At 48.6% G+C, this 19,629-nt stretch overlaps 1 protein-coding gene across 1 annotated transcript in view; it reads left to right on the forward strand.

The window, feature by feature from the left end:
* Positions 1–19,629, forward strand: part of LOC120953614 (uncharacterized protein DDB_G0271670) — a 60,435-nt gene that overhangs the window by 28,188 nt on the left and 12,618 nt on the right. The window lies entirely within an intron of this gene.

Here is a 19,629-nt window from a genome sequence, read left to right on the forward strand (position 1 = left end):
GAGTAAAGAAATCTCCCGAGATCATCGGCATCCCACATGCTCTGCCAACGAGCCATGCATAATTGCTGTGGGAAGCGGAGGAATTCGTGAGGCTGAATCGATCGTTCAAAGGAATCGCCCTCAGAGGCGCCTCGTTTGGCCAAGAGATCTGCCCTCTCATTGCCAGGGATTCCGCAATGAGCAGGTAGCCAGACAAGCGATATTCGAAACGCTTTATTGAACAGAGAGCTTAGTGTTTCTAGAATTTTTTTAATAAAGTAATCAGAGCTCTTTATCGCCTCCACGGATTTCAAAGTTTCGACAGCACTGAGACTGTCAGTGAATATATAATATTGATCCGGAGGGCTCGCGCTTATTAGAAGCAACGCGTAAAATATGGCAGCCAACTCTGCGACAAATATTGAGCATGGCTGTCTCAATTTGAAGAAGGCTTGTTTGGATGTATTATATACACCAAAGCCCGTGCCCACGTCTGAAAAGGATCCGTCCGTAAAATATTGTTTTTCGTTGGGATGGCCATACTTGTTCGCAAAAATGCTGGGAATTGTCCTCCAGCGAAGATCGTTTGGTATGTTCTTTGTTTCCTCTTGCAAAGAGGAATCAGTTACCAAAAGGGAATTGTAGGACTCCGGTAGATTGGCGCAGCTGATTGCTTGTGAAGCACTAGGGTTAGCCTGTAAAGATTTGTAATTAAATTTGAAAAAATATCAAAAACAATAACTTCTGAAGAAAATATTCTTTCTAAATAAGAAAGAAAATGTACGTACAAATTAGTGTGGGCATCATAACATTTTACGAGCCCCGAGAATTGATATCTTCTTTCATCGTGATTGTGCTTAGTTATTCAATTAGGCCCGGCAAAACAAAAAAAAACCACAACCTACTCCAAACAGCGCAAATAGCTTACTATTAAATCTAAAATAATCAATTCTTCCCAGCACTGCCCAGCTCTTCCTTCCAATGGTGCCTCGTTACGATCGGATAGCGATAAAAGCTCTCAGCACCCTTGTGATTAGCCGTACTACTGGGTGGTGGTGCGGATTAGAATAGCACCACAGAAAGAACCACTTTCCGTTTTCCTGGCCGACAAACAACCACGCCGGAGGTACACGATAATACAGTAAACATTGTAGCTGGCATGCCAGATCGTAGTGGCGCGCTGCCAATCCTCCCAAATCCCTATCATTAGCGCATTAGCGCAGCAAACGTAAAGGGTTTTCTATTAGCCACTGGGAGCTGCGCTGCTGCTTACCACCGTTTGCTTCTTCACGTCGAAGCTTTTCCGGTGCAGTTTAGAAACATTTTCCTTTCACGCTTCCGTTTGTGCATTTGCTTGGAAAGGAAAAATGTACTTCTACGCACGCAAGCACACACACACACGTATGCTTCTTCTAACCTACTACCTTTCCCGTGTCATCTATGATGCATTTCATCCTGATCCCCTTTGCCGTTCCGTAAGATTTACTGCTCAATGCCCGTGTGTACTTATGCTTTTATTTTTATGTTTCCTCCCCACAGGTAAGCAACCGCCGATCAAACGAAAGCAAAACCGATGCTTTCACGAGCCGTGTAAACCCGTAGCCAGTTCGTATTGGTGGCCGGCAGGGGGCGATCGCGGCTTTGTAAGTAGTTGGAAGCAGAGCGCTGCGGAATTCCCCTCCACTGGGGGACCACTGATGCCTGGGGAAGTGTTCTAAGCCCAAAGGAAACCATCATTAGCGAGCGCATAAACCGCCCACAAAACCGCCCGGGCTTAATCCCTAATCACTTCACCGGCCAGCAGGCCCGGTGAGCACCCGAGCCGAAGGGCCAGTGGCAAAGATGCAATGCCGTGCGTTTATGGCTTGCGTACACAAAAACAATGAGCATGCAGGAAGGTGTGCAGCGGGGGGAAGATTTTTTTCCTCTTCCTCTCTTGTTACACACCGCTTTCCTTGCTCATTTAGATGTGCTGCCTTCTAGCTTAGCGAGCGAACGCAGCAACAGCAGCACATAATTAGAGTGCAAACTCTGGTAGCCCTTCCTGCCGCGCGCGCGCGATGTGTTCCATTTGCCTGCCGGCGTGGGGAGAGATGTTGGTTGGTTGTCTGCTAAATTGTCCATTTAATTTTTTGCTATTTATCTTAGGCCAGCATCGACGGTCGCCAGCTGGCCTGACACAGCAAAGCCCGGCAATCCGACGCTGCCGTTGCGGCTGAGGAAAGAAAGCAAGACATGTAACCGAGAAAGAAAGTAAGGAGGCAAATGAACGCACAAGTCACAGAAGATCGTTCGCAGCCAAAACGGGAGGAGGGGACGGTGATTGCCCGTTTGCGCGCGATCTCTGCGGGCAAACAGATGAATGCTACCTTCCCGTTTCGCTCTTTAAAAACGATTTTAATTAATCCCTTCCCTCGCCAGAGTGGGGTGAGGTCGCGACGGAGGAGCATGCGATTGCCATAAGCGCCCACGCCAAACGCACAAATTAAAGCAATTTAAAAAGTTTTATTTCTGCAGTTGAATTGATGTGCCGTTTGCCCAAGTCGCGTGTTTGCTGGCGGTAAGGTTGGCGATAGAAAGTTACCGTTCTCGGTAACAAGGTCAAATTAATTCCATTTAGAAGGCGCCACTTGCACAGTGAGACTTTGGGGCACCGAGTGGCGATGGATTTGGATTAATTTTTGCCTTGTTTTTGGACGGTTTGTAGATAACGTTTCGACGATTATGGATTTGTCTTTTTAAATGCATCTGTTATGCTTCTTTTCCTTAAAAACACAACCCAACAATGGACGCTGTGTATACGACATCCAGCAACGTCCTCAAGTGTCCACACGTGCTCGCTACAGCGCAGCACGGAATCTCACAATCATCTCACAACAAGTACCTCGTACTCTGGCAGAAGCATTTCAATGGATCAATTTAGACGCCGGTCGAACGGAAACCAAAAAGGAAACCCCAAAAGCACGTCCAAAACGGCACCACTCTTTCGGAAGCATAATTATGCAGCTGCTTTTTTCCTCCCTTTATCTCGCACTCTTTCTCCTTCTCACAGGTTTGTGCTACGATCGTCACTGGAGCGATCGCTCGAGCACTTGAGAGGTTGGTGGACACGATTTCACGAGTGCGCTGGCTCAAGTGTGTCAGTCTCGCGATCGATGACCAAACGTGTGTTGGCCTTTCGTCCGGTGTACACAATCGCGACACGTTAACTGCTGTCCAGCACAACATTGCCCTTTGTCGTCTCTGAGCAGTTCGAGCCGGTTCGAGGGCGGAGAGTGATGACAGTGGTCATAAATTAACTACCTGTCAGCACGGTCGCGGCTGCCAGTGCACGTGTTGGACGCCTTCTGTCAGAGCTACAACCTGAGCTACATCGTATGGAAATGGAGATTTCGTAGTACACAGGTTCGCTTGTGTTTGTTTTGTTTTCTTTATTCGCAACAGAAGTGTTCCGGCCGCCAACGATCATGTCGTGATAAACTGGATTATTGTCGTACCAACCTTGTTCAATTTCCGGCGCAGAAAGTTCATAGTACAGCTGAGCTATAGCTACCAAAGTGCATCGATTTTACAGTCAGTGTAAATCTAAGCCCTTTCAACATCTTTACTGGAGCTTTATTGAAGTAAAAAAAAGAGAAAGTTCATGAAAATTGTCCGATTCATAACAGTGCATAATTGTTTGCTTCCTAGCAGTTGCGCCGAAGCAGATGAGCTATTCTTTCGGCTGGTAAAGCCCCGATGGTGCACCAGGGCCGACCGATTCATCCACAACAAAAGCACTTACGCCCCCTTTGGAATGGAACATCCAAACACAACGGTTTGTTGTTTGATTCTGTTCAGCCCAGAAACCCGTTACCTTTCTAGATCATCCACCGATACACTTCCCGAGCCACATGTGGTACTATACCACCGGCTAGTAGCAGCTCCCTTAGGCCTGGCCATATGATGCCTTGATCTACGTTTGCGAATTGATTTCATTTGCCGCCTGCCCTTACCGAGTTTCGGTCCATCAGAAAGAGAAAACATACACCCGTTCAGATGAACGCTAATCATGCTCGTGCCTGCTCGCACGCTGCGCACCTACCACACGCACATCGGACCGGTCGATTAGATGAAAAGTAAAATTTGCCAGTCAAACGTCAAAAGGCCCTTTGGCACGCCTTAAGAATGGGAACGCGCTTTGTGCGAACACGGCCGCGCACAAAATTAGCTTCAGCTTATATGGGGAGCTACCGATCGGCAACAATTTCCTTTCCATGCTTTCTTTACCTTCACAAATAGGGTGATTTTTTGCTTCATCACAAACTTTTTTGTGGCTGGAAATTAGCGAACAAAGCAAACCCGATCGGTGCATGGTTTTGGATTTTGCATCTTTCACGGGCCGGCCGGGAGCTCCGTTGCCCCTGGAAACGGTAGCATACTTCTAACACCAAACCGGCATACAGCACAGGTTATCGTACCTTTACGAAGCCACACATTCGGTTTTGGCAGCTGGCGCAGAAGGCAAAACTTTTCCACTTTACCTTTCACTCGCTTTGCCGCCCATGTTCCCACTCAAAATTGAGTAGCGCACGAAGCGCTTATGGGGAAGCCTCCTGTGTGAGCAAGCAACAGTCAATCGAAAACTGCTCATTGCCCATTGCGTTTTTCTTGCCCGGTTTTTACCAACCAGAGTGATAAAAAGTAAAGATAGCAACAATAGGAGAAAAAAAGACTTAGCAACCAACGCCAAGGCGTAGGTTGAATGAAAGAAAACAAACGCATAGGAAACGGAAAAAAATCTGCAACACAGTCATTGAACCACACCAGCTGGCAGCAGATTCCTTTCCTTCCTCCCATTGTGCTATGTTCCTCCTCAAATGCGAAGCAACTAAATACAGAACAGAAAATAGCAGATCCAGCGTACCACCTTCATCTTCTCCGCTCAGTTCCATAGCGCCTGCGATGGCAAAGGTTCCTTGTGGAGCAGTTCCGGCGGCAAAGAATTCGCCGCCCTACCTCCCGACAGTACCGGCAGTAAATCGTGTAATGTGCGGTTTCTAACCAACGTTACAATTAAATTGTGGCGCGGCAAGAATAGAACGAAATACCTTTAGATCAACCGGCGTAGTACCGGAGCGCACGAAGTGCTGCCACTTCCAAGCCAAGCGCAGACAGTTTCTACTGGCTGGTACCATGCCACCGCCAAGCACCGTTAGAGCACCGTGCACCAAGGATGGTGGAAAACAAATTACTTTCCACCCATATCCCTGCGGCTGGCCATCGTCCCTGTGCGCGCGCTATCAAATGGCGAATCGCTTCCATGATCGCTGCTTCGATTAAATCGTTTTCACCATGCGCGAAGACGTTCTATCGCATGGCCGCGGGCAAAAACTACGCTCAAAGGAGGGGGTTTTTTTGTTATGCAAAACAAATGCACCTCTTTTACAATGTATTAGGTGTATTGTACCGCCGTCGGGAGGAGGTTGCCGACAATCAATGGTGATGATGACGACCATCAACGGTACGTGTCATGTGTGTATGTGGTTAGCACTGTTCCTGCTTCTTGGGCGCGTACACTTTGGCGGCAGAAGAAACGCGGCCCGCACGTGATGTGATGTGGAAAATTGTTTCAATTTCTGTCTCTTCTGTGTTCCATCATTTTGCACATCCCGAAATTGGTTTGATTAATGTTTCTGCTTCTGCAGCCCCCAAAACCAGGTCACAAGAAAAAAAAACAATTTACTTGTACAAATTTGATAAACAATTTCATTCATTTATCATCCCAACTTTCGATGACTCATTCAAGCTGCTGCCGAATCCAAAGTCGGGGGGAATTGATTCTGCCCGCAAAATGCTGTCCAACGCCTGTAGACGGATGACATTGCATAAGTAAACTAGGGCAACTGTTTCAGCACGCTTTCGTTCCAGTGAACGACTAAATTCTTACTCTCAAAAGCCGAACACTATCGATTTGTCAGGCGTGCGATCTTTCTTTCCCACTCGCCGTCGCCGTAGATCGCTAGGACGAATCGCATAGACCACCCCACAAAGGCACGTAAAATCAAATAGCTTGCAGCTAAAGTCTCGCGCGTCGTGTTCTACTCGTACGTATATGCCTTTCTCCCCTGGCAAAACACGCTCTGCCAATCTGGTACCGGCCTTTCGGCCATTCGGCCATACTATTCTCATAATTCAATGCTTCTTCCAATCTCCCGTACCGTGCTCGAAGTTGGGGAGCTGTTTAATAAATCAAACAATCAATAAGCCTCCTCCATCGGGATCGGGACAATGATGGCCGATGTAAGAAGGGCGGAAGGAAGTCCTATACAAGACAAGAATTACACAGCTTTCCGTTAGCTTAGCTACTGCCCGCGTTCGTGAGCGACCGTTGCGATCAGAAAGTAACGAACCTGCAGCACAACACACGGCCACAGCAGCACTGTTTTGTTGCTAATCTCTTGGGTTTTTTTTTTTTCGATTTCTAGTTTGCCTTTGTTGGCCGCGAATAGGGAAGCTAGAAATATATGAACCGTGGCCAACACGGGGTGCCACCTCCGGTCTAATCTATGCTGCAAGCATCAAATAATGGAGCTATCGGCATTTTACGAACGAAACAACTACGGAACGGAGGCATCCAACGGTGTCCAAACAACTCAGCCGTTCTGGCGGTCGCTTTTGTCTGGCATTTATTCTGTCCAGTAGAAGAAAGAGTCCTTTGCATGACCGTGTGTGTGTGTGTGTGCTTGGTAGTGTATGGTGCAGATCTTTAGAGCGCTTCCTTCTGGGCGGCAATCGATCGATGATTTCGTGCCAGCGCACAATAATGATGACGATCGCGGGCAATTTGATGGCAAAACGGGAAGGCTGATGGTAATGCTGATCGTTATCAGCGCAATTGAAATTCATTGCCGTTTGTATGGAAGGGGTGAGATGCTAGAACGCGAGGGAGAGAGGAGAAACGTTGAAGGGTTTCTGGTTGAACACGAAGCACGAACGAAGCCACGCGCTACAAACGATCGGAACGGATAAATGCAAATTTCTGCTCCACGGCGATTTCCTTCCCGCTTTTCCCCTGGACACTATCCGGTTGTCGGAGCAGAAGAAATACGATGCCACCCGGAGCAGCACTGCGGGTAATCAACCGTGGCGTATGTGTGTGTGTGTGTATGTGTGTGGTTGAGTGCCGGGAGAAATAAAGTCATTGCACCAGATACCGTCGCACAACCGACAAGCGCTGCTTGAAGTTAAAGTGGTTCGGCTTTGCGCTCCTCACCGCCTCAACACCCAACTGGCGACGAGATTCGGGAAGTTGGAACTTCTTTTTACGGCGGAGGAAGAGATAAATAAATTAGCATAGCATAGATAGGGCCCACAAAATCGAACAAACGAGCGGTTAATGCCGGCTTTTCCACTCATCGATCGTACGTACCACACCGTGCACCGTTGCTGGATTGGTGGATTCGTTTCCATTTTGCCGTTTTATTTGCTTCGTCTAGGGAATTGCTCCAGCCCCGCACCAGACGACTGTCGATTGTTTTACCTTTTACCGAAGCAAAATTTGTGCAAAGATTTCAGCCAAACAAACAAGCAAAAAAACACATAAACACACAAAACGAGAAGCGGTTGAATGGTAACAAAACAAATTCCGCTAGCATGGTGGTTTCGTGGCGGGCAGGATCGGAAGAAAAGATGTAACGCGGACATGGAAAAGGCGTACCACCAGGCCGGATTGGTTTTTACTTCACTCCAGTTTAGCACAGAAACCGGTGGCCCGGTTGGTTCGCGCAAAACATGGCAGCAAACAAATTGCTTCACTTTAATCGAACAACATTGGCGGATTATTGTTCTTTCACACGCGCGGCCCTGTTTGTTTGGGCTGCCGGTTGATGAATTGGATTGGACCGTTCAGGGAGCCAGCGGTGGGGCCACAATTTAATCCTTACTTACGGTCAACACTCATTTGCCAAAAAGGTCGTCTGAAGAGTTTTAACCTACTTTTTGTGTGACTGTGGCAGGAATTTGAACTCGTTTTAACTGGCAAACGAAACTGTTTGGAGCTAAAAATGGTAATCTACAAAGCCAGTTTACGTTGGCATACGATAAGACGAATCGTACCGTATCAAACCATCACTACCCCGGGGGGTTCTCATTCTCAAAATATCCTCTTCAGGCGCGCTTCCCGTCAAGCAAGATTTTAAGCGACGAACCCGAAAACATAAATCAAGATTGCTCGCATTGGTAACACACTTACAGCATACATGTCCACACGCTGTCTGGCGAACAGCCGCAGGTACGCACCCTTTTCACCAGAGGCACGCGCTCTCCTCCCCCTTTCGAAACACAATGTATAAAGATAACTGTTTCCCGATTTCTTCGCTCGCTGCCGGGAAGCACGCTTGCAGCCAATAAATCCAACAGCCGCCGATTGTTGAAACTCGTTCAACAAATTCGTGTATAATTTATGCACCTCGCGGGTGATCTCTGAACCCCCACCCTGGGCTAGTCGCTAGATCCTTTCAGCAACTTGAAGCCACCAAAACGTTGAATTTTATCTTTCATCTTTGGTGCTTCGAACCTGCCCGATGGTTCTACATTCTATGGCTTTCCTCTTAACGGCCCAACAGCTTTCCCCTCCCGAAACGAACGATACGATGAAACACGTGCCGCCAAACCAAACTCGGTAACATCTTTTCGGTGGATCCGGCACGAGAACAGCAGCATCCTTTCCCCTCGCAGCACTGTTCCGGCCAAACGGAAGCCCTAAGCTGTCTAATTTATTTCTCTTCCTTTTTTTTCACTTCCACTCCTGCTTGGTTGCTCGTGGCTGCCACTGCTGACTAAAAAAGCCGCCGCCACTGCCGTCAGTCGGTCAAACAGGGTGTTGATTAATGGCTTTCGTGTATATGCTTGTGCAAAAAGGGGCTGCGGGAACGGTCTGAACCCGAACCCGCACGGGCATTGTTTTCTGTTGCTGCAAAACGGGCTCGAAACGGGGAGCCAAATTTGGTGTGAAAATAAATTAGCAGCCAGACAGTGTATCGCGTTGTGACAACGTCCGCATAACGAGTCGTGCACTCTGTGGACGGTCATAAATTTCCCCAATCGTTCCAATTGGAACGAACGTATTTGTACTATTTTTGTGCTGGAATGTGAACGCGAAATGAGTGCTGATAAACTTACACCCAGCGAGTTAGGGGATGAAAATGAGATCTTTGAACTAAGGACGCACTAGTCGTGTTGATGCTTCCACTGTTTCACTCTGTTTATACATCCCTCACTCATCCACACCACTCAAACGGTGCGGCAAAAGTTGCTTGCATTGAAGTGCTGTGCACTTGTGCACGAACAGTATTTACACATCTGCCTAAAGCCGGAATGGTGCGTGAAGAATATGTTGTATTTTTTTCAACTAGACCTTATTTGCTCTGCCCGATCAAACGTCAAACGATCAAGTGAAGACAAAGAAAGCCCAACACATTCGACACACTTATCCCCCTTTTTTCCGTACTCGTGCGATCTCTGACTGACCTCGAGCGATCAGCTCTCCGCAACTAGAGCAGAGACGCAAAACCACAGTTTGCAAAGTGGCAAAAAGAAACTTTAAACCATATGCCAAAACAGAGTGGGAACAAACAAAAAATCCAACCCAAGTGCGCTTCATTAAGTTCGACTCCCGATTGTGCGCCGCTGAGCACTCACTTCATTTCAGCAATCCCGAGCACCGGAGCCAGTGCTGAATGGTTGAGCAATGAGGAGCAGAAAAAATACACCTTAACCCTCCATCACCAATTAACCAGCGGCTGACGCTCCGCTCGGTAATTAATGACCGATGGTGATTAACCGCCTTTAAAAGTGGCTAATTTAGACATCAGATCGGCGCACGGCCAAGGGTTGGTAAGAGGTTTTTTCTGCTTTCTTTGTCTCTTTTACTACTGCTGCTGCTCCCTATTATTGACACCTTTTTTGCCATTTCGAACGATCGCTGCCCAAAGATCTGAACCTCCCGAAACCATACCATCTAGCCTTATTTCCTCAGCTTGGTTGCTAATAGAGGAAGACATGACATGACACAGAAATTAAAGTAAACGAAGCCGTCCCAGCTGGGGACTCTCTTGCAGACAAATCGATTTAATAGAAGGGATGACTACCAATTCGATTGGTTAATTAATTGGTTCCCTCTCCTTTGGCCTGTAATGCTAGTAGCTTACCGTAGGCGATCAATTTCCGGATGGCTCCCGAGCGACCAATTGATTTCGTATTTCAAACCTCCCCATTCCCTTCGGACTGAAGACGCACGATCACCGGGTACGATCAGGGTGTTCGGGATGACGATTATTAAGACACGGGTAAACACTATAATCTGTGCTGCGCATGGTCATCGTCTCTCGCACGCGGCTACCGACTCGGAGCTGACCGATATTTTGTATGACATTCTCGCCGCGGGGCATACACAGACGCTCGATCGAGGTAAACCTGATTCCAGGCTATTGATCTGTGCGAGCGAAAGTAATACACATGTTTAAGAAAAGTTGTTCCATGACGCTGGACGCGGTTCGTTAGATGGTTGGATGGTTGAAAGTGAAACACAGAAGTGATCCCCGGAAGTGATTAGCGATATCAGATGGTTAAATCGTATGTAGAGCACCCTCTTGCCTCTGTACATTGGTATCAGGAATGGGTACAACTGTCGAGGAGATGTACGTTTGATCCAATGATTAGATTTATAAACCGCAGTGATTCATCACGGCTGTTGATACTTGATGTTAAACAATTAGGTAGAGGAAATCTCGAACTCGAGCTTGTTCAACGACAATCTGATCATTTGATCGTGTTAAAAATCTTTTATACCGTTTAGTACCTTAATATGCCCCTTGTTGAAGATCATAACTGATATCAGTCATCTCTTATATCGTTGAGTATCTAAACTCAAATTTAAAGAACAGTTACGAACAGCAACTTCCCGTACAAAGCGCATTAGGGAAGACGTTCAAACGTAGAATCACCATTTAATAGGTAGTTAGTGGTTCGTATTACGAACGAGCACTGCACAAGACTTAACCCACCCAAGCTGGAAGCAACCCGCAAGCAAACGACACGCCAATCGCTAATCAAATGGCCCACTCAGTGCATGCCACTTACATTTCGGTTTGTCGAAATTGATCTAACGGCACTCTAGAACTTCCGTGATCCTCCCACCGGCCGGGCCAGAAAGACTCTCCCTAATTTCATCTCACGACAAAAAGGCAACGGCGAGCAGCATGCAGTCGCTGTGCTGTAACATCTACCGATACGGCACACAAAAGACGCAAAAGATCCAACAGACCCACCTAGTGCAGTAAAGTCAATGTCAAGCGCAAGGTTCATTAGCCGTCCACACTGGTAGCAGCAGCAACGGAAGCAGCAAAAACAATCCAATCGCTCCCACCAGACCGCATAGATCGAACAGATCATGCCATGCCATGTTCGCCAATACAACCGCGCACAGTCATCGATCCCGCCGCGTGCAGCGTGCACTCTTATCGCGCAACAAACTTCCTTCATTTGTCTAACGCCGTGCTAAACACGAAGCAGCAGCAGCAACAGCACCATCAAACAACACAACCGTTCCCAACGTTCCACCACTGGGTGCTGAATTGGCAACGGAAAAACAGCAAAAACGCTATCCATTTCTTGTCCGACTCCGTTTTTTCTTTTCGCCAGTATTTCAGCCACTGCGAAATAATAATGTTCCTTGTGCAATGGTTTTTTTTCTTCAATTTCACCTCCTTGCATCCATCCAACAAAAACAAACTTCCCATCAGCTACAATACTAACCGGTACCGGTGGTGTGCACGAAAGACTTGTATGCTGAGTGAGGAGGCGAGGAACCTCCTCAGAAACCGGGACACGTGAACGCAGCAAACGAATCGTCGGGATTAGCGGCAGCAAAAACACGGATTCACCGTAACCCCATGGATACGATGGATCGTGACATTTGATTCCACTTATTTCTCTGTTCTATTCCATTCTCCCACGGGCCGAGTCGGCCTCCCGATTGCGCCGACGGGGAGCCTCTAGTAGGACGCAAAAACAAACGCAAAACCCACTCACGGACAACGACGACGACGACAACGGTTCGAAGTTCAGTGGGTTGATTTGAGCCTCCTCGATCCGAGTGTCTTTCCTTTTGCATTAAAAATTGCACCGATCTTCATTACGTGATCGCACCCAGCCATGCTACTAAGCGCAAAGGGGAAGCTTCGCCCCGCGATGGAGGGCTGGGTTACAATGTTTGATTTATGACTTCCCGTTCTGGCACACGGAAACGCGAACGGAGGGATCAGATTGTGGGTCAACCAACCGCAGCAAAGATTGGGAGTGCAGCAAACCAGCAAACAAACAACAAAACCCCGTTCCTGTAGTGAGCCGCGAGTTCAGTTTCTGTCCTTTCCCTAGCTGACATTCAAAAGCGCGCGGCACTTGGGGAGAGTTCGTCGCTTTTATCACAGTTTCGTTATTCCGACCGCAGCAAATGATTTGTTTTGAATTGGAAAAAAATTACATATGCAGCTAAGCGGAAAGTCGTGTGCGTACATTGGCAACCGCAAAGTATTGATGGAAAAGGGAAACGCTTCAACGGTCGCATTGAACTTTTCAGCAACGCTCTCCTAATTGATTCGCGTTTCGGGGCAAATCAGAAGCTTCACACACGCATCATGATTACCGTTCATTCTGGACATTGCTCGCTCACAATTTGACTGTATGATCGATACAATCGCGATGAGCTGCTTGCCCTTTCATTAACTTTAACGATATGGTGTATCGATGCAACTACAATCGTCACAGTAATATCAGTGATTGAGGTTGCCCAATTGCCATCCATTTTTGCGACCTAGGCTGATCCTCGCCACACGCGTACGATCGCTTCCTTTCGTGCTCGGTGCGACTTCGGCCATTCTTCCCAAAGGGTTGGCGTGCACTGATGGACAGTTAATTATTAATTTCATGCCCATTTCCCGCCCAATGGATTTCTGCGACTATCGCTAGCATGTAATCACCACCCAACGTCAACTTCGACGATGGCCGCGCGGACACACCCGAAGGTACGGCCGACGATCATACCCGAGGCAGCTCGTTAGCGCACACCCACCAACTGTGGAATGGCCACTGCTTCGAGTTCAGTTGCGTTTCAGTGCGAAGGAATGGCAACCGTTCATGCGCACGGCATTCCCGACGTCAACAGAGCAGTGAGCAAACAACGACAAAAAAAACTCGCCCTTTTGCTTTATTCGTCACTCGTTTTACACCCGTTTCCGTTCGTACGCGCTCTTTAGCTAGTCTTAAAAACAACTGGGGGAAAAAGGGTGGATAGCGCTCACTGTTACGCGGTGCTTCTTGCTGCGCGCGACTTGCAGGTGACAACCTGCTTGAAGATGCGTGAATGTATGCTGCGGTAATAAAAGTTTTGCAAGCCCTTTCACATCCTTCCCTTATCAAACAAGCAAAAAGAATGTTGTACTAACTCCCGCCCTCCCGCATAACAGATAGTGGGAAGGCATGCACTATCCAACCGGGAAGAATCTTACGCACCCCGAACCACTCCCATGTTGAACGTGCGGAAATGTAATTAAAATTACGCTAAAACTGACCCACGCCCGCTCGGGCAGTGGCTTTTTGCGCAAACAAACGCTGCGCCGCGCAACGCGATTAATTTTATTAAGAAAACATGCTCCACAAACGCCCCTAACGCCGCCACATTCCGAACGATCCTTCCTCGCCGTACAACGCCGGTGTTGGCGGAAAATTAGAATTTTAAATTCCATCACTCCAACCGGTCGAGCGGGAAGAAGATTATGTGGAGGAAACGGGAACTGCAGCTGACCAGGGAGCTTCAGAACAAAAACAATCGTAAGTGGTTGTTGTTTCCGTGGAGCGTTATTTTTTATGTCCATTCTTCTGTCCATCGCCACTTTGGACAAGCGTAGATCCGTTAGATTGTGTTTGCACGGGAACGCGCGCCCCTGTCAAGAATGCACTCTGGCAGTTGCGGAGACGACAACGTTGCGTTGAGGCACAGTTCAATCTAAACGTTGCATACATTTCAGGGTGAGGTCAGTATCACATTCCTGCTTGGAGGGTGCAGAGCGCGCATTAGTAGCACTACAATAGACAGATCGGTTCACAGTTTACCATTTTCCGAGAAGTTTACAGCAAAAAAGTCAATGATCTTGGCGTTCTCGCTGTGTGTCATTAGTTCGACCGAAGCGAAGCGTGTTTTTGATATTTTTAATGTAATGTTGTTTTTTTTGCCCGCTGGTGATATTACGAAAAATGGAAGGAAAGCGTTTCATTACGCTTGGGAATGTTTGATCTAGCAGCAGCAAAAAAACAAAGACTTTTTTCTCTTTACTTAAGCAAAGCTAACAGCACAGTACAAAGCCGAAAGTGGGACAAACGGCTCACCGTTGGGCTCATAAATCTTTCCCTTAGTTCCACGGGCGCAATACTTTTACTGGTATCGCCATTGCCAATAGGTGGAAGTTTGCACCGAAGTCCACCGTCCAGCAGTCAACAGCACAGCTGATGGTGTGTTTCCCTCGGCCTTTAGTCCGCTTGCAACGCTCCAGTCTTGCAGCAACTCTAGTACAGATTGGTTCAAAGATGAATTCACCCTAGTCTAGCGCAAACAATTTTATTTTTCGTAACCTAACCCCTTGCTGTAAGGCTACGAAAGGAAGTGTCAAACCTTGACCTACACGCGCTTCCCTGCCCCGTTATGGGGCTCGGAGGATGAAGATCATGCGGTCAGGAGAAATGTTAAGGTAATTGAAAATTGGAACCACATAAATTGTCCTTTCGCTGCCATCGGCCGTGTACGCTCCCGCGTACGTGTGTCCCACAGGCCCATTGGTGCAAACGAAGGTGGTGCTGGTGGTGGTAGTGTAATTTGCCATTCGATAGCTGCAAACAGAACCACCACGCAAGAGAAATGATGGTCCATTCCACCCTGCGGGTGTTGAACATGGAATAATCGCCCCATCGGACGCACTGCGCGAAAAAGAAATAAAGGAAATATGTACGAAAGAGGTGTGGGAAGCGGCTTAAACGGAGACTGTTCCTTCGAGTACGGTTTGTACATGTTTATTGCATTTGCAATGCACGAATGTGTTACGTGAGCCGCGTAGAATGAATATCAGCGAGGACGAGGGTGTAGTAATATGTTTCACATGCTTCTTGTAATAAAGCATATATAAACATCATTTAATGCAATCAGTGCATTCGCTTAGATGCGTGAGCTTTGCTCACTTTAGTCTGTAACTCAACGTCGTTGACAATCCGACGACTATTCAAAAAGATTGTCAAAAGTTGTAATTGATTTTTTTCCAACTTTTATTAGCGTTTTAAACGAAAAAATCATCACAAATTCAAGCTTTCTCATGAATTTGTTTTGTCATTCATCTAGTTGGATTGCCAAATGCCATTATGCGAGAGTGGTATGAGAGGCACTGAAAAGATCCTTCATTGATCGCACATTTGATCGTTCTAATGTCCTTTTCATCGTTTAAGATCCTATACAAAAACAATTACAACAAGAGCAGCAAAGAAAATAAAAAGTTTTCCATTACGACTGCAACAGGCAAAGATCGCTTTCACTAACCACATCCCATCAAACCGTATCGTATTAAAGTTTCAACGGCCTATCATCGTAAATAACACGTCTTAAGCTGTGCAAGAACGTCATTATCACTTGCTATTCCATACCGTACATCCGCACACGGGGCAGCTCTTGATCGCAGCTGCAGATAATGAAGATCATTTCCCCTTTTGTGCCCTTGGATAACGATGCTTCCCCTCCCACTCCATCCCGCTTCTCAAGCTGGCCCCTCAGGCAGCCACAGAATGATTTATAACAAATTTACACCAGCGCCTCCCCCACCACCAACGCCCATCGCGAGCATAACAAAAGGAAAAGTGTGTGCACTACCACCCCGTCTCCCTGGGCGGTTGTTGTCAGTCGCCGGGAAAGCGAAGAATAAATTAGCAAATGTTTAGAAGCATCAGCAGTGAAACTGAGTCCCACCATCCGTCGTTCTCAACCCGATCGACAACTCTCCCATGCTCGGGGGGCGCTGCTTGCACTTTGCCTTGCACCCAAACTCAAACACTCCCATTCGCGATAATGAGCTGGGAAGGGAAATGTTCTGCTTTTACCGCTTTTACCGGCGTCGGGGTGACTTCGGGCCGAGCCGATACGCATCTAAAAACCCGCGGCACGGTAAACATTCCTCAGCCTGCTGCTGAGCCCCAGCGTTTGCTTGCTAATGCGTCTGTGTGCATGGCTCTGTGTGCCTGTGATGCAGCTCTCTCTCTCCTCTCCCCGTTGTAAACGGGAAGGGGAAAATAAGATCCCAATTTTCTCGCACGCCTGCTTAGCATGCTGCTATTATCTTCTGCTTGGCGTTGGTCTCACAATTTTCCCACCATCGCGTAGCGCCACCAGGCCGCGGTTCACACGCGGATAAGCGAACGTGAACCAATAGTTCACATGGAGGCAGCAGCAGCTGCTGGGGATGATAATGCTGTTCCACAGTGGCATCAACCCCCCAATCGGGGCGTAAATCGGCACAATGAACCTGACCGACAGAGAGAGAAAGAAGCCTTTCCTAGCCTTGACGCCCTTGGCCCACTGAAGGTGCGCAGCACGCACCCCCTGCTGCTGGCAAGTAGCATGGAAGCAGGACGCTGGCGGCGACGAATAGAAAGCCGTACCGTACCTTACCCACAACTGTCAACTGTCGGAGTCACATTCCCGATGCCCTGACTGTTGCCGCTGCATTCGCCACGGTTTGGCACGCTAATCCGGCACGATCAAGCCACAGTGTGCGGATCACATCCGCAGCGAATCGCAACCGGCGGCCACCACCATCTGGTGGATTGCTTTCAGCCTCCCATTTCTGCCTTTGCAAACACTTGATCGGACTACTGGTTTCGGTACCATTCCAGCCATTCCGTCGACTCTACGTCGTTTGCTTTTCAATCTTCTCTCTCCCCAGGGGAGGTTGGCTATCGCGCCTACTTTATCTTTCTGGATCACTGGAACAAAAGCAAAACAATCATTAGAAAACAAGCAAAACCAACATCATTATAACACAGCGCGCGCGCACACATACGAAAAAAAATCCCCCTGCAGGCAAGAGTCCGCTCGACTCACCCGTTGTTTAGCTTGCGCTGTAGATTTAGCAACAACAAAAACATAAACTCTCCCGAGCTTCCCTTCCGCTCAAGCGCGCGGCTGAAGCAAAGGACCCAGCGGCGATCGTTGCGATCGCCCACACTGCTAATAAAATAATTGGTTAACGATCTGTCATTATGACGCCGAGCGCCGACCGGAGCTGCATTTCAAATGGTGCCGCGCGAGCTGCCGCGTTTACCACCGCCAGCGCCATCGAATCCACGCGCGTGTGTGTGGATGCTGTCGTTCGGTTGCTGGCATTATTAATTAGCCAGCCCGATGGTGCGATCCCCCCCGGTGGTGCGCTTCAGATTAGCTGCCGGACAAGCGCCATCAGCACCGGGCGGATCGTAATGTGAGTCGGCATAAATCAATCACAGCACCCCTTGCAAAGCACCCACCACCATCATCATCTTCGCACTGGGTGCTGGGTGCTACCGCGGCCTTTTTCGCGAGCCACACAAACGCGGTGGCCGAAACAGCACGGGACGGGACAGGCCCCGTCTGACTGCCACTGCCAATCACTATCACTGTCACGACGATGGTGGCAGCAGTTTGCGCCGAGGCGAAACGATACCCCCGTCCTGTGTGCAGACCTCATTCGGCCTAATGGCAGACCCGACGATTCGTCATTCCGGCCCTGCGGACGGTGGGTCGAGACGACGGCACACGGTTCGGTCACGGTTTACTTCTTCCCAACCGGCGAAGTGTGAGCTCCACTTGGAACGATCCACAGGAGTCGTGCGGATCGACAGAACCGAACCAAAGGGGTGGCGCTTTTCGCGATCACGATCGAATCAACTGGGAACGACAGTCGGCGAGTGTAAAATTTGTAATTTTCTTCCACGCGCGAAGCGCGACCCGACGGAAGGGTGAGGCTTGGTGGCTCGCAAGACCGTAACCGTGTCGCGTAAGGTGATCCGAAAACGATCCGGACATTGATCCGCGGCGAATCAATCCGCAATCGGTCGCTTCTTGCGGTTGGCTGCTGGAAGTGGACCAGCGGAAGAATGTTGTCACCTCTTTGACCAGAGCGCAAACACCTTCCCAAGCACTCCGATGGATCACATTCCATCTTTGGCTGGATTTTTTCTCCATCATTCTCATGAACCAGTTGTTTTTTGCCAGATTTTTGTTATGATCAACTTGTGTTTTGCTGTGACCAACATTGTCGGGATTAATGCTACACAATTAAGGAATTTAATTACGTTTCATAAAGTCACTACAACACGGCTCAGCATTCTTTACCCGAGATGATCCTCAACCCCTGTCTCCCCTGCCTTGACAACGACTTGAAACGACCGTGTAGAAGGAAGCTACCACAGCCTTCCGGTTTGTCGTGGACACTGACATGGAACCTGCACACCCAATTACTGCGGGCCCCAATTAATTAGCCCCGAACCATACCGCCACTGGCCGACTCAAAACTATGCGACCACGACATTCTGCCCACGGTGTGCACCGTTAATTGGCATCTCGCTGCCAGCGTAGGGTGCGTCTTCCGCCCAACAAACCCTTCTGCCTGCAACGATACGGATACGGCGGCAGCATCATGTGTCGGAGCTACTGTATAACTTTCCCGCTCGCGCTTAGCAAACATGGCAAACCCGCGCCGACTGTGCGCAGTGGGTGAAATCATGCGCATTTCCAAAACTTCCGTCCATTTGGCTCTTCGTTTCGTCCACCTCAGCTCAGCGTGATTTGTGCGATTCTGGTGCGTCTGCCTCCCGCCATATCAAGATAGCGTCATATCAACGTAGACGGTAACGCAGACGGGAAACCTCCGTGTCTTACCGGTGCGCAGGGATGGAACGTTTCCCACCATACCATTCGTACCAGCGGCGTACGGCAACGAAAGCGAAATCACTCTCTTGCGCGCAGTTTCACCGTGTCCGCATTATTTCTTCTTCCCCTCTCATGTCATTTCCCGTCTCCCGAGTCGCTCGATTTGCCCGCACGGAGGAGATGCGCATGTAAATCCGTGCATCGATACGTGAAAGTGAAACCAATCAAGACGAACACAACGCAGCTTTATCTACGGTGGCTACCCGCTCCCGCTTATCCATTCCCATTTCCGACCGATGGGAAAATCGGGGAAAATGCCAACGAGTCGCGCGTGTGGGAATGGGATGCTACCGCTTTTGTTGCTGATGCTTGCCGTACACTTACACGCTACACACGATCTTGTACGGTTTGCCATCGTCGTCTTCCTAATTGACATACTCAACGCATATGTGTGCGGTTGAAACCATTGTCGTCGCACCGCAACCAATGTACGTGTAATTAGTCGGAAGCACCTCCAGTCTGCAAACAGGCGGGATCGTATCACAGAACACTACCATTGGACCATGTTGGTTTTGCACAGTCCACGGAGAAGGAAAGCGAAAAGCTTCTTGTCACAAGGGGAAAGTCATGGCGTGGAAATACGATCCACCGGGGAAAACCTCACAGCAAAC

Source organism: Anopheles coluzzii, chromosome 2 (assembly GCF_943734685.1).
Source record: "Anopheles coluzzii chromosome 2, AcolN3, whole genome shotgun sequence".
Classification (NCBI taxonomy): domain Eukaryota; kingdom Metazoa; phylum Arthropoda; class Insecta; order Diptera; family Culicidae; genus Anopheles; species Anopheles coluzzii.